This window comes from Oratosquilla oratoria, chromosome 7 (genome assembly GCF_046742065.1).
Source record: "Oratosquilla oratoria isolate Oo_2021 chromosome 7, ASM4674206v1, whole genome shotgun sequence".
Classification (NCBI taxonomy): Eukaryota; Metazoa; Arthropoda; class Malacostraca; order Stomatopoda; family Squillidae; genus Oratosquilla; species Oratosquilla oratoria.
Window position 1 is genome coordinate 14513811 of NC_134783.1, and position 14001 is coordinate 14527811.

Consider the following 14001-nt stretch of genomic DNA (forward strand, 5'->3'; position numbering starts at 1 on the left):
ATAAAAGTAATATCATCACATAGTTCACCGGAAAAATTCTTATCCTGCCCAGATAGAATGTTCCAGATGCTACTGAAGAGAGATTTTTAACATGACGACGTATAGTGAAATCATAAACTTCCTTTCAAAGGAACATAAGGAACATAAGTCTATGTAAGGCACATGGAAAATACCTTTAAGAAAATAATAAATACTCAATGAGCCATTACTTTTAATGAAGTAGTATATATATATATATATATATATATATATATATATATATATATATATATGTGTGTGTGTGTGTGTATATATATATATATATATATATAAATATATATATATATATATATATACATATATTTCAAACTAACTGTTACTCCAACAACTGACTTTTTTCAAATATCTTCTATGTTGAAATGAAAAAAAAATTGTCTGTATACTCTAAAAGCTCTTTTGTTCTTCAACAGATTAGTTTCACTCTTTTCTCTAACAGACAAAGTTAATATTAATTTCAGCCTCTTCTCTGACAACCATGTTCCAGGAAGGGGACACTTTACTTCTAGAAGTCAAAGTTTCATTTTACAAATCCAAAGAGAGGACAAATAAAGCAAGAAAGATATATGAATCAAAATAGAAAAAAGGAGAATAGGGAATCGGGTTTAAGAGAAAGGTAGGTAAGGGAGGAAGAAGGAAAGAGAATGGAATAGATACAAAGAGCAAAGAGGATGTGAGAGAGAGAAAAGTAAAGGGGCGGAGGTCTCTTGGCTGGAAGGAGATGGGGAACAAGAGATATAGGGGGCGTTCAACAGGCTACGAAAGGAAGAAGAACAACAACAAAATAGAAAATAAGAAGAAGAAAAAGAGGAAGAAGGAAAAGAAAAAGAAAAAGTGAAAGAAGAAGAAGAAGAAGAAGAAGAAGAAGAAGAAGAAGAAAAGAAGAAGAAGAAAAAGAAAAAGAAGAAGAAGACGAAGAAGAAGAAGATGAAGAAGAAGGAGAAGAAGAAGAAGAAGAAGAAGAAGAAGAAGAAGAAAAAGGAAGAAGAAGACGAAGATGATAATGAAATAATGAAAGAAGAGATACAAGGAAGAAGATGATGAGCATGAAAAATGAGAAAAAAATAATAAGTATAAGAAAAATCAAAACAAATTAGTCGAGCTGAATGGGGTATCTTCCTGAGTATGTGAGCCAAATTTGGTGTAGCATCAATCATATACATATATATATATATACATATATATATATATATATATATATACATATATATATATATATATATATATTTGTTGATTTATATTTTCTCTTTGCCGTTTGTATTGCTAAAGAAGGAGCAAAAGGGCTTGTGAAGGTTGTGTGAACCTGGAGGGCAGTCTCAGGATGTGTGGGGAGGAAATTCGTCTTCTCAGGAGTGCGCTCTATGAGAAAAGTGAACCATCCCCACAATCCAAAGAGCGTTCCACTTCTTCCCCTTCTGTCACTGCCGTGAGCGAATGGCGCTCCGCGGGGTCCCGTTTGTCGAGCCTCGTGTTGGAACAGTAGAGCCATAAGGATCAATGATAGGATATCGCAATTGTGCACATAATTAGGATACCACTTTCTTGATCCTTTGTACTTTTCCAGGCGCCATGACCTTTACGCTTCTGATGCGATCCACCTTACTCGCATAGACAAAGATGTTCTTACAAACCTCACTAAGGGAGTTTGTAATGAACTAGTTCCTTTTTGGGGGTAGAAGCCCAAAAGGGAAGGGTAAATAGAGTGTACTTGGGGAAACATAGTAGAGTATACCATTAATGTAGAACAATATGCCAGTATAGGACAAAATATAATTTTATGATATAATGTCGGTAGAGGACGAAATGTTACATTAGGATGTAATGTCAAAGGACAAAATTTCACGATGGGATGTAATGACAGTGGAGGACAAAATATCACGATGGGATGTAATGATGGTGGAGGACAAAATATCAAGATGGGATGTAATGATACTGGAGGAGAAAATATCACGGTAGGATATAATGTCAGTGGAGAACAAAAAGTAATTTTAGGAAGGGATGCCCCACAGAATGTCAATGAAGGCCAAAATATCACGGTGGGATGTAATAACAGTGGAAGACAAAAGATCACGATGGGATGTAATTATAGTGGAGGAAAAAAATATCACGGTAGGATATAATGCCACTGGAGGACAAAATATAATTTTAAGATGGGATGCCGGACAGAATGTCAATGAACGACGGGAGTCCGTTGTGAATCGCGGTGACGTAGGGGGACAAAGTGTACAAAAGAGATCGGATGACCGTGAGCGACCAGATGTCCATGATGGGGAAATGTTAATTTTGATGGGAGAAATGTTAATGAGACATTGAATGTCAATGAAGGACCAAATGATAATATAGAGCAAGGTGTTAATAAAAACAGAATTATAATGTAAGATATGATATTGAAACTCAAAACGTGTCAAAAAGAAATAATCACGAGTTTCTTAAAACCATCCGATTGGGGGAACGTGTACCAGCCTCACGCACCAAACCACCATAGGAACATCTCACACACAACACAACTATATCACCCTAAAGGTGACCTTAGATCAACTCACAGTTGACATGATGGTTGATACAGGAACAAACCTGAACATCATCCCCAGAGCACTCTATGAAGCATTAAATGACCCACCCCAAATTCAATTTTCAAATATGGAAGGACTCCTAATAGAAGGGAGCACCATTTCACTTCACGACATGATTGATCTAAACATAGAAGTGAACAATTCCCAAGTAGGTTTCACATCCTTCCACATAGCTGATGAGTGGAGTCTCGACCAACAAGGTATCATAGGATTAGAGTCCTTGCAGGACTGGAAAACTAAGATAGACTTTGAGACCAACAAAATATCCTTCCGAGATGTAAATAATGAGTCAACAGTTCCTGAGACACCCGACTCAGACACACAACCTCTCTCATGTCTACCTTCCTTAAATACTCCAAATCCCACTAACAGCTATTCCTTCCGACCACCCCCTTATGTCACCTCAAAGGCACTGATGTTTAACACAGTCATCATACCCCCTAGACATTCTATAACAGTCCCACTATTTATACCCGGAGCAATCGGACATCAGGACGTCATAATTGACTCAGACACGTCTAGACTTACCAGCATCAATCTAGAACCCTCATGGGACATAATATCAGAAAATAGAACGGCCTTAGCCATGTTAACAAACCTCTCCGATCAACACCGTAAAATCAGGAAGAACACTAACATTTGCGCAGTCCATCTCCATAATTCCCCTATCCAGGAACCACTCCCACAACACATCAACACTGTAAGACAAACACAACCCCTCACCCCTATCCATCCAAACCAAATCACATCAGCCAACGAAGAGATTCGTGACGGGCTACTGGCCCTCCTACAAAGGAATAGATCAGCTATCGCCTTAGAAGGTGAACCCCTAGGCAAATGTGATATAATCAAACATCACATCCAAATCCCCCCCAACACCCCCCCCCTCATACACCCCCGCTTACCGCATACCTCACAGTAGGAAAACCCAAGTCAACAACAGTGTACAAGAGATGTTACACCAAGGCGTAATTTCTCATTCCAACAGTCCCTGGAACAGTCCTCTCTTCCTGATCCCTAAGAAAGACGGAACCTTGCGCCCTGTTGTGGACTTTAGGAAAGTCAACAACCTAACTCAATCAGACCCACACCCCCTCCCCGCCATGCAAGATGTCTTACAAACCATCGGTAACGGGAATTCGATATTTTCCACTATTGACCTTAAGTCTGCCTTCTGGCAAGTGGAATTATCTGATGAATCTAAACCCGTAACTGCATTCTCCACTGATAAGGGACATTTTCATTTTGAACGTATGCCCTTTGGCCTTAAGAATGCCCCCTCCACTCAGCAAAGACTCATGAATCGCATTTTCAGCGACATGATAGGAGTCTCATTATTCGTCTACTTAGACGACCTCATCATCTATAGTCCCACACAAACTGACCACCTTCACACACTAGAGATTGTCCTAAAAAGACTCAAAAACACATGATTGAAAATCCAACTAGGAAAGTGTAAATTCCTACAGACGGAACTCACCTTCCTAGGCCATAAGGTAGATAGCCAAGGCATCCATACCACCACAGATAAGATAGATACAATAAACAATTTCCCAACCCCCAGAAACGCAGATGAAACTAGAAGTTTCGTAGGACTAGCATCTTATTACAGACATTTCATACACAAATTTGCAGAAATCGCATCCCCTCTCACCAAATTCACAAGAAAAGGCGAGCCTTTCAAATGGTCTGAAGAGGAACAGACAAGTTTCAACACCCTTAAACATGCTCTTACCACATCCCCTGTCCTTACCTTTCCTGATATGAAGAAAGAATTCCTTCTTTACACCGACGCCTCCTCTAAAGGAATAGGCGCAGTCCTACAACAGAAGGATGCAAATGGCAAAGAGCACCCCATAGCCTACGCAAGTAGAGTACTTAATAAGCCTGAAAGTAACTATTCAACTACACACAAAGAAGGCCTGGCCCTCATATGGGGTCTGAAACATTTTAAGTTTCTTATCCTAGGTTACAAGATAACCATATTCACTGATCACCAACCCCTAGTCTATCTCTTTAACTCAAAAGACTTACATGGGAGAGTTGCTAGATGGAAAGCAACTCTCCTTGATTACGATCCCAAGATCGTATACTTAGCTGGGAAAGCTAATATAGTAGCTGACTGTTTAAGCAGACAAACTCACATCTCACCTATAACCCAAACAACATGCATTCCTATGCAAGAACTCAGAGATGAGACGGATAATGACCCGACATGGTCTCAAATAAAACAGCACCTCCTTTCAAGAACCCCCTTACAGTCCCGACCACCTGTCCCTATAGAGGAACTCAAGCTGGTCGACGGAGTCATAAGGAGAACCACTAACGACAAAGTGGTAACTGTCGTTCCCAGAGCCCTAGTCCCCAAGGTCCTACACATATTGCACGACAGTGCAATGGGAGGCCACTCAGGCAGAGATAAGACACTAAACACTGCTAGGCACTCCTATTACTGGATCAATATGAAAAAAGATATAACCACACACATAGATTCATGTGTTACTTGCAACCAATTCAGAGGACCTGACCCAAAACAACTCCATATCAAGAACATCCCACTCCCTGCTGAACCATGGGAAACACTTGGCATTGACTTACTCAAAATGCCAACGAGCCATCAAGGCTTCAATTATGTACTCACTGCAGTCGACTTCTTCTCGAAGTACTGCATCCTAGTTCCACTCCAAGACAAAACAGCAGAGACTGTAGCCAAAACCCTAGTTAACAATATATTCTGCAGATACAACATTCCCACACGAATGTTATCTGATAACGGGTCAGAATTAAAAAACCAGGTAATGCGCGAAATAGCACATCTTGACAATGTAGATCAAACTTTCGCCACTGCCTACCACCCACAAGGGAATGGACTTACAGAGCGCACCAATCGCAAAGTGCTTGAAGTCCTCAGACCTTTGGTCAACGATCTCATGGACAGTTGGGAAGATTGGCTACCACAGGTACAAGCCAGTATCAACAGCACAGTCAATTCCGCAACAAAGATGTCCCCACATGAGATCATTTTTGGCCAGCGAATGCGCCTACCCTACCAAATCTTCAACCCCCCCTTATACAATCTAGATAACCTCACACACTGCATAAAAAGAGGGATGCAAACCATTTACAAACAAGTCAGGGAAAACCTCAAAGTAGCCCAAGAAAAAACAAAGACAAAACTACACAAACGGTCATCCCCACTCGACATAGCGCTTGGTGACACAGTCACGGTCAAAGATTCAAGCAGGACTAACAAACTCAGACCCAAGTTCTTAGGTCCCTTCACAGTCACAAGCTCACTCCCTAACAATGTTTTTCTACTAACAGATCCTTCCGATCACACAACTGTAACCATACATGGAGAGAAATTGAGAAAGGTCAAACTCAACCTCGACCCAACCCCACCTCCCACCCACAACCCACCTACCGCACTCACACATAACTCACCCAAGCGCAAGTCTCATCCCATGACTCTGCGTCGACGCAACTAAACATGCACTCTAGCTCTCGCCCCTGAAGATGCAGGACGTCATGTATCTATCAGTGGAGGTTAAAATGGCCCATTTCCAATAAGAACTCCCTTCCATATATCTAGTGAAACTTCTCCACTTCCTTCCGACCAATATAACCTTAGCGAGAGTCAGATAGACATATCCTCATTCACTGAGACATAACCTTCATCCACAGAATGACTAGAATACTACTACTACTTCAACAACCTCGCAACATTCACAAATTCCCAGTTATCTAAGATTACCAATTCCCAAACAGCCCTCTTCTTTCTTCACCACCTAAATGAACTAGACAAACAATTAGACAAGCTATTGGATCATAGTAATCTTATCCAAAGAGATATTTGGAACGCCCACGCAGGTATAGTTAACTTTCAAATGATCACTCCAACCCAACTTGATCAAACACTACGACAAGCCCACAATACATTGAAACTTACCCCCCTTAACATCAACTATCTTTCAAGAATTTATTCTTATCAACATACCTATGGACCCGATCAAGAGATTCTCCCTTTGGGAAATTTATCCCTTCCCCTACCCCTACCAAAACCGCACAATGACCCTCAACCTACCAACCTCCACCATCCTAAAATCGACAGACGGCCAATGGATCACACTAAACTCACCAGAAACCATGGCAATTTGCAAGATAGCACGACCCAACTTCCATATCTGTCCAGCTTACCCCTTCCATTTCCAATTAACCAAATCCCAACCTTGCCTCTCAGAACTCACAGCACCCAAAGTCAATTTTTCCGAGACGTGTGACTTTCGCTTCTCAGACAACACTCAAATACACCACACCAACGTAGGACATAAACACTTCATATTTCTTCCCCACCCCACATTAGTGTCAGTGATATGCCTACACAAACCACCCTCCCATCATAAGATCAACGGCTCTATCACTCTACCAGATACCTGCCACATCTACATGATGGACTCAATGCTACTTCCAAATAAACTCCACCAACAAGGCATTCTCAACATGACCCACGATCTAGGTCCCATAACCCAACTAACACTCCCACCCCTCCCAAAGATCCCCGATACCATCCTTCCAAGTAAGATAGACATGGTACACCTCCTGAATAAATCAACTACTCTTGACATGGATTCCTTAGACCTTCATTACAAAATACTACCCTATACCTCCACAGCCCTCTCAATCTTAATCATCCTCTTTATAGTTGTGGTATTAACCAAATTCTTTTGCATGAAGTAAGACCTTCCAACACCTTTCAACCCCCATTCCCAAATTACTGTAAACCTAGATTAAGTTTGATCTTGTGTCTCACCCAATATCTTGAATACCATAATAACAGATATAACCATACAAACTAGTGATAAAAATCCTACAGAAAATATATATTGTGAAATACCACATGAACCCTAGCACAATAATTGAAAATGTGAATAACTCCGGTGATATGTAACGTATCATATGAAAACAATATGACAGTTGAAAAAGTGAACCCCAACGATGATATATGAAATATAGTATATACTCTCAAGTAATAGTTGAAAATGTATGTAATCTTGGTGAGACACAACATTACTTTTCAGAGACACAACATCACATACCCATACTTCTAGTTCAAGGTACCCTCTTGGGACCTTGCAATCACTTCAACCCCCCCCCCCCCATCTCCACATATGTTCACCCAAGATTTTGCGTCTCTGATTTTATAACTGTATAACCATATGTATAAATATTTTGTTAACCATGTAACATTAGGTGCCGGGAGCCACCTAACCCCAGGGGGAGAGCGATATGTATACGCCACCATATACATGATGAGTAATATCACTCGCTCACACCGCTCACTCACTCCCTCACTCACTCACTCAACGTCCGGCCCTTCTTGCTGACTAAGGGTTGTCTAGTCAACACTTCGTAGCACTTCGTGCTTATGCATCCACGACTGCCGAAGCAACAGACATACGAACGCACACGAACATCCGAGTAACCAAACAAACACAAAACACAAATTAAGTATATTGACGATCCCCCCTGGACATATATATACATATTTAGTTATTAAGTAAATCACACCCTGTAATCCCAGGATACTAACCTTAGGAGATGATCGCGATCTTGCTCGCATAAACTCTAAAGCTTATGCAAACATGGCACCTCATAAGTGCTAAGTCAATCATTTCCAGCCCTTAAAACCCTCGGGCACAGAGCTGGAGAGGTCGGTCCGATGGCACGTACATCTCGTTTAGACAGTGCACGATAGTTAAGAGTGTTATAGTGACATTTAGGTAGACTAAGATTATATCTCAACCAGTTGAGATTAACTAATTAAGTTAACTAAGTGATTGATACTGTGAAGTGTACCCAAAGTAATAAACCAAGAACGGTGTAAACGGTGTTTACTGTTACCGCCTATAACCCCTGAATTGACCTGGAGTTGGGGGGATACAAAGGTCTAGGGTAAACTTAATACGGTAAATATAACAAAAGAAAAAATTAAATGGTGTATAGAGACACTCAAAGTTAATAAAACACCAGGGCCTGACGGTTGGCATCCAAGAATCTTAAAGCAAATGAAAAATGAGATAATTGTTCCATTAGAAATTATTTTCAAGAAATCCATCATATCCGGAGATGTCCTAAGAGAATGGAAGCTAGCTAACGTTACTCCCATATTCCAAAAAGGTGACAAAAAGAAGCCAAATAACTATAGACCTATAAGTTTGACTTGAATCGTAGGAAAAATAATGGAAACTATCATAAGAGATGGTATCGAAGATCATTTAGAAAGCAACCGTTTGATAAATGATACCCAGCATGGTTTCAGACGGAAACGTTCTTGTGTAACTAACTTACTCGAATTATACAACACAGTTATCTCGAATTATGACAAAAGAAACAATACAAATTTAATATATCTAGACTTTGCTAAAGCTTTTGATACCGTCCCCCACGAAAGACTACTTACTAAATTAGCTGCACACGGAATAAGTGGTAGCCTATTAAGTTGGACTAGTAACTGGTTAAATGATCGAAAACAGTGAGTTGTTTTAGATGGAAAAACTTCTAGATGGAAAATTTTTACTAGCGGAGCTCCTCAGGGTTCCCTGCCCGGGCCACTTCTATTTATAGTATATATAAATGATATAGACCATGGGCTAAAATCTACTTTTTCCAATTTTGCTGATGATACAGAACTGTGCGGAATGCCAAATGATCACTTAAACCAATTAGATATTCAAGAAGATTTAGATAAATTACAGCAATGGTCTGAAAAGTGCTAATGAAATTTAACACAAATAAATGCAAGGTAATGTACATAGGTAAAAATAACAGTAAGTACGATTACTACAAGTTATTTGGAAATTCGTTAACAAAAGTGGATAGTGAAAATGGTCTCGGCGTAATTATCAGTAACGATGTCAAATCATCCAAGCAGTGTATTTCAGCCTCTGAGGAACCAAATAAGACTCTAGGACTGATTGCGCGATCTTTTGACTTCAAAAGTCCATCACTCATTAACAAGCTCTATAAACCGTTAGTTCGTCCACATTTGGAATATGCTGTTTCCGTATGGCCACCGAATCTCATTAAAGACATTGACAGACTGGAAAAAATACAACGGCGAGCCACAAAACTGATTCCAAATATCAAAAATAAATCATACGAAAATCGACTAAAACATATGAATCTATTTTCCCTAAAAAAGCGTAAACTCAAAGGTGACTTGATACAGGTCTTTAAAATTCTAAAGAGAATTGACAACATCAAAAATGACAAATTTTTCACATTGAATGAGAATCAGACAAGGAACAATGGTCTCAAACTGTCCGGAAATAGATTCAATTTGGAAGTAGGTAGAAACAACTTCGGCAACCGTGTAGTTAATGAATGGAATAAACTTCCTGCGGAGGCAGTGCAATGAAGTTCAGTTTGAAGCTTTAAGAATCATTTAGATAAACACCTAAGCAAGATGCAGTAATGATTATAATTTATTTTATATTATTTGTTTTTGTTTTGTTATCATTTGCCTGTTTGACTCTCATTTGATATCACTTACATGTCAATTTATTGTTATTTAATATTTACCTGTTTGTTTATTATTTAACTATATTTATGCATTTATCTACGTATTTTATTTGTTATTTACATCATTATAGTTTTTATTTATTCATTTATTATCATTATGATTTTTTCGCATCCGACCTAGATATGGACCAAAAGGTCTCCTGTCGGCATGCTCCGCCTTTCTAATCCTTTTGTAATATGTATGTATATATATATGTATATATATACATATATACTGTATGTATATATATATATATGTATATATATATATAATACTGATGACCCACTTTCGCAGAAGAATAAGCGAAGATATAGAGATCTGTATATTTCGATCACTTACTGTGATCCTCTTCGGCATATCTGCCGAAGAGGATCACAGTAAGTGATCGAAATATACAGATCTCTATATCTTCGCTTATTCTTCTCCGAAAGTGGGTCATCAGTATTATTTTACAAATGTGCTACGACATATCTTTGTTGATATATATATATATATATATATATTACAGTTCGTCATATCCTCCTATTTCTGAAGTATCATTTCCATAATACTATTTTGATATCAGATAATTCTATTCAGTAAAGAGGAGACACCGAAAAAAATGAAGTGTTATTCCCATTGAAAGATTATATTCTGGCTAGAATTAGACGATTTTATTCGGCTGGGCGAAAGAAGACAATCCGCGGGATGTCTGCCTTAAGTGTTAATACTTTTTTTTTTTTTTGCATATACACTGTATTCTTCTTTATTTGGTCATTTATTTATAATATCATCACAACCTGGCTTTACCCACAGAATACTAATCATTTCTTTTCTATTTCACCCAATTATAAACATTCTATAGATGATTGGGAACACTTCGCATCAACATTTTTCTGCCAAGGAGTGCCACGGATATGGATAAAATCACTTGGCGGCAACCAAAATAACAGGGAAAGTAACACCCGATATGTAAGGAGCTGAGAGTATTGTCACAGTGAAAGCTAAGATCGTCTGGCGGCTGTTAAAGTAAAAGGAAAAGTGTCATCCAGTAAGTAAGGAGGTAATCGGATCACGATGATGGCTTCTGAAGGAGATAAGGGAAGTTAAGAGTATACATAAGGAATTGCTTGATTCTTCAATGCACAAAGATGCATGCATTAATATATGGAGAGAGAGAGGGGGGGAAAGGAGAGAGAGAGAGAGAGAGAGAGAGAGAGAGAGAGAGAGAGAGAGAGAGAGATACATTTCTTTTATTTGTGTGATCAAAAGTCGCTTCTCTTAAAGAGCCTGTGGTGGTTGCTCAATTATTCTTGTTAGAAGCGGTCAGCCTGAAACGAGTTGCAGGGACAAGGTATGGGAAGTTTTTCATAGTGGGGAGTCAGAACACACCATTTAGTTTGCCGTGGTATGGTTTCCTAAGGCACATTTGGAATTAATGCTTGCGCACTCTTCGCCGACGGCAGGCAATGTTCTCATCGGAAGGCACCCGTAAGATAAAAAATCACCGCGGTTTATTTACCCTTATGCACCCTTGGGATAAACACTGCCGTGTTCAGTGCAAACAGCTTGGTACTCTTCCTTAAAGAAGCCAAGATATTTAAAGTCAATCCCATGACTGATCTGTTTATTAAAAATGGCGATGATACTTTGTACAGAAATGTTGGCGAAATTCTAGATTCTTTGTCTTTAGTATACAATTATTCAAAATATATTTACAATACATAAATATCCTTTTTACAGGATGCAGAGGGATATGTTTTATTTTATTTATAAAATGAATTAAGTTATTATAATGAACATTGTTATTATATTAATTAAAAATAGTCGAACGCATGTTCTAAGGGGTGACTATTGTTTATCCCGTACTCGGTGATCACGAGTCCTGATGGGGTAATTACACGTGTTGGCTACAGAACACTACAAGCCCTCAGTCTCCCATCCTTTTTTTTTTTTCTGTTCCTTTTTTCCCGAAACCTGAATGCTTCATTCAGGTTGGTCACGTGTTTCGTGTCTTTTTACCTTTGCCCTTACTTGGTTTCGCTATTGTCTTGTCCTGCGTACCTTTAAACATTAAACTTGTCCTGTTCTGAGTACCTTTAATCTTTAAGCCTTGACACTGTTCACCTAGAGGTGAGGAACCAACGACAGGAAGTGCTTAAGTGCTAAGTAACTGCGACCGAGCTGGGTGCCATTTTTTTTTCTTTTTTATTCTAGTTGCCGTCAAACTATTTAATTTACCACCATGACAACACTTTTGGAAACAAAGAATATAAGTATTAACTAGTGGTATTTCATTAATTACATTTCTCCGTACCATTAGAATATTTTAGTCAGCTAATAAAACAAGATAATCCACGATTAACCGATGTTTAATCTGTTTGTGTTTTGGTTTTCCTTTCGTTCTGTCTTTCTTTCTTTTTTTCTTTCTTCTTTATTTCTTTCTGTATTAAAATATTTATCTATTTATCAACTTATTTGTTTATTTATTCATTGATTGGTTTATTTCTTTGTTCATTTATTCGCTTACTGTTTTTTATGTGTCTTCTGTTCTCCTCCCTTAGCACCATCATTTATCATTCACGAGCAAAGCCTCCCAAACTTTTCTCTCTCCGGCCACTCACGTAGTCTCTTCAGCTTAGAGATAACTTTATTCTCTTGTTCTCCTATGCCACTAAGAGAAACTACTCTGAAATACTCACCAAATATCCTTTTTCCAGGTTTATTTGAAATTATACATTACCTAATTTGATACATTTAGTGTTTGTGACATTATGGTCATGGCATTTATAATATTCGTGCTTTGGTGTGGTAGAGATATTTTTCCACTTTCTTTCTGAAACTGCTTTCCATGGGATATTTGGGGATTCATTACAGAATGGGGGTTATTAGATCTATGTATCAATTACTTTCATGGCAGACAGGGGCCTGAGACCGATGTGTAACAACTGACGTTGGGGAATAGTAACCAATATCAGGAGTGTTCACATAGGGTAGGGAGCAATTGGATCATGGAAGTATGGACATCGACCTCACTGGGCTGAGGATAAACCCTAGCATCGAAAGTGGATAAGATAAGAGAAGAAGGAGACGGGGGGCGGGCGGCTGACATATATGTTCGAGGTAAGTATGATATGAATGTCTATACTGTCAGTCAGTCTGTAGTCTGTGATGTATGTTTATTTCTGAATGAATGTATGTAAGAATTTATGTATGTCATGTATTTCTGTATGGTATGTAGTCAGAGTCTGTAATGGTTGGTATGTATGTATGGTATGTACTGACAGTCTGTCTGTATGTATGAATGTATGAATGATCTGTATAAATGTAAGTACTGTATGTATGTACATGTTCTGTCTGTATAGTATTTATGGTTTATGTATCGTATGTATGATATGTATGTAGTCAGACTGTCTGTAGGTCTGTCTGATACAGTATGTCTAGTATGTCAGTCTGTATGTATGGATGTATGGGTATGTATGTATGTATGTATGTATGTATGTATGTATGTATGTATGTAATGTATGTTTGTATGTATGTATGTGTTGGTCTGGTATGTATTGTATGAATGTCATGTATGTATGTATTTAGGTGACGTATGTTGTATGTATGTATGTATGTCATGTAATGTAATGAAATATGATCTGTCAGTATGTATGTATGTCTAGTCATTATGAATGTATTACATAAATATATACATACATACATACATACATTACATATATACATTACATACATACATAATTACATACTTATTTTTTAACCGAGCATTAATAAAGTCAATTCTTACATACATACATACTACATTATCATATTTAAATTCATAATACTTACATTACAGATATAAATATA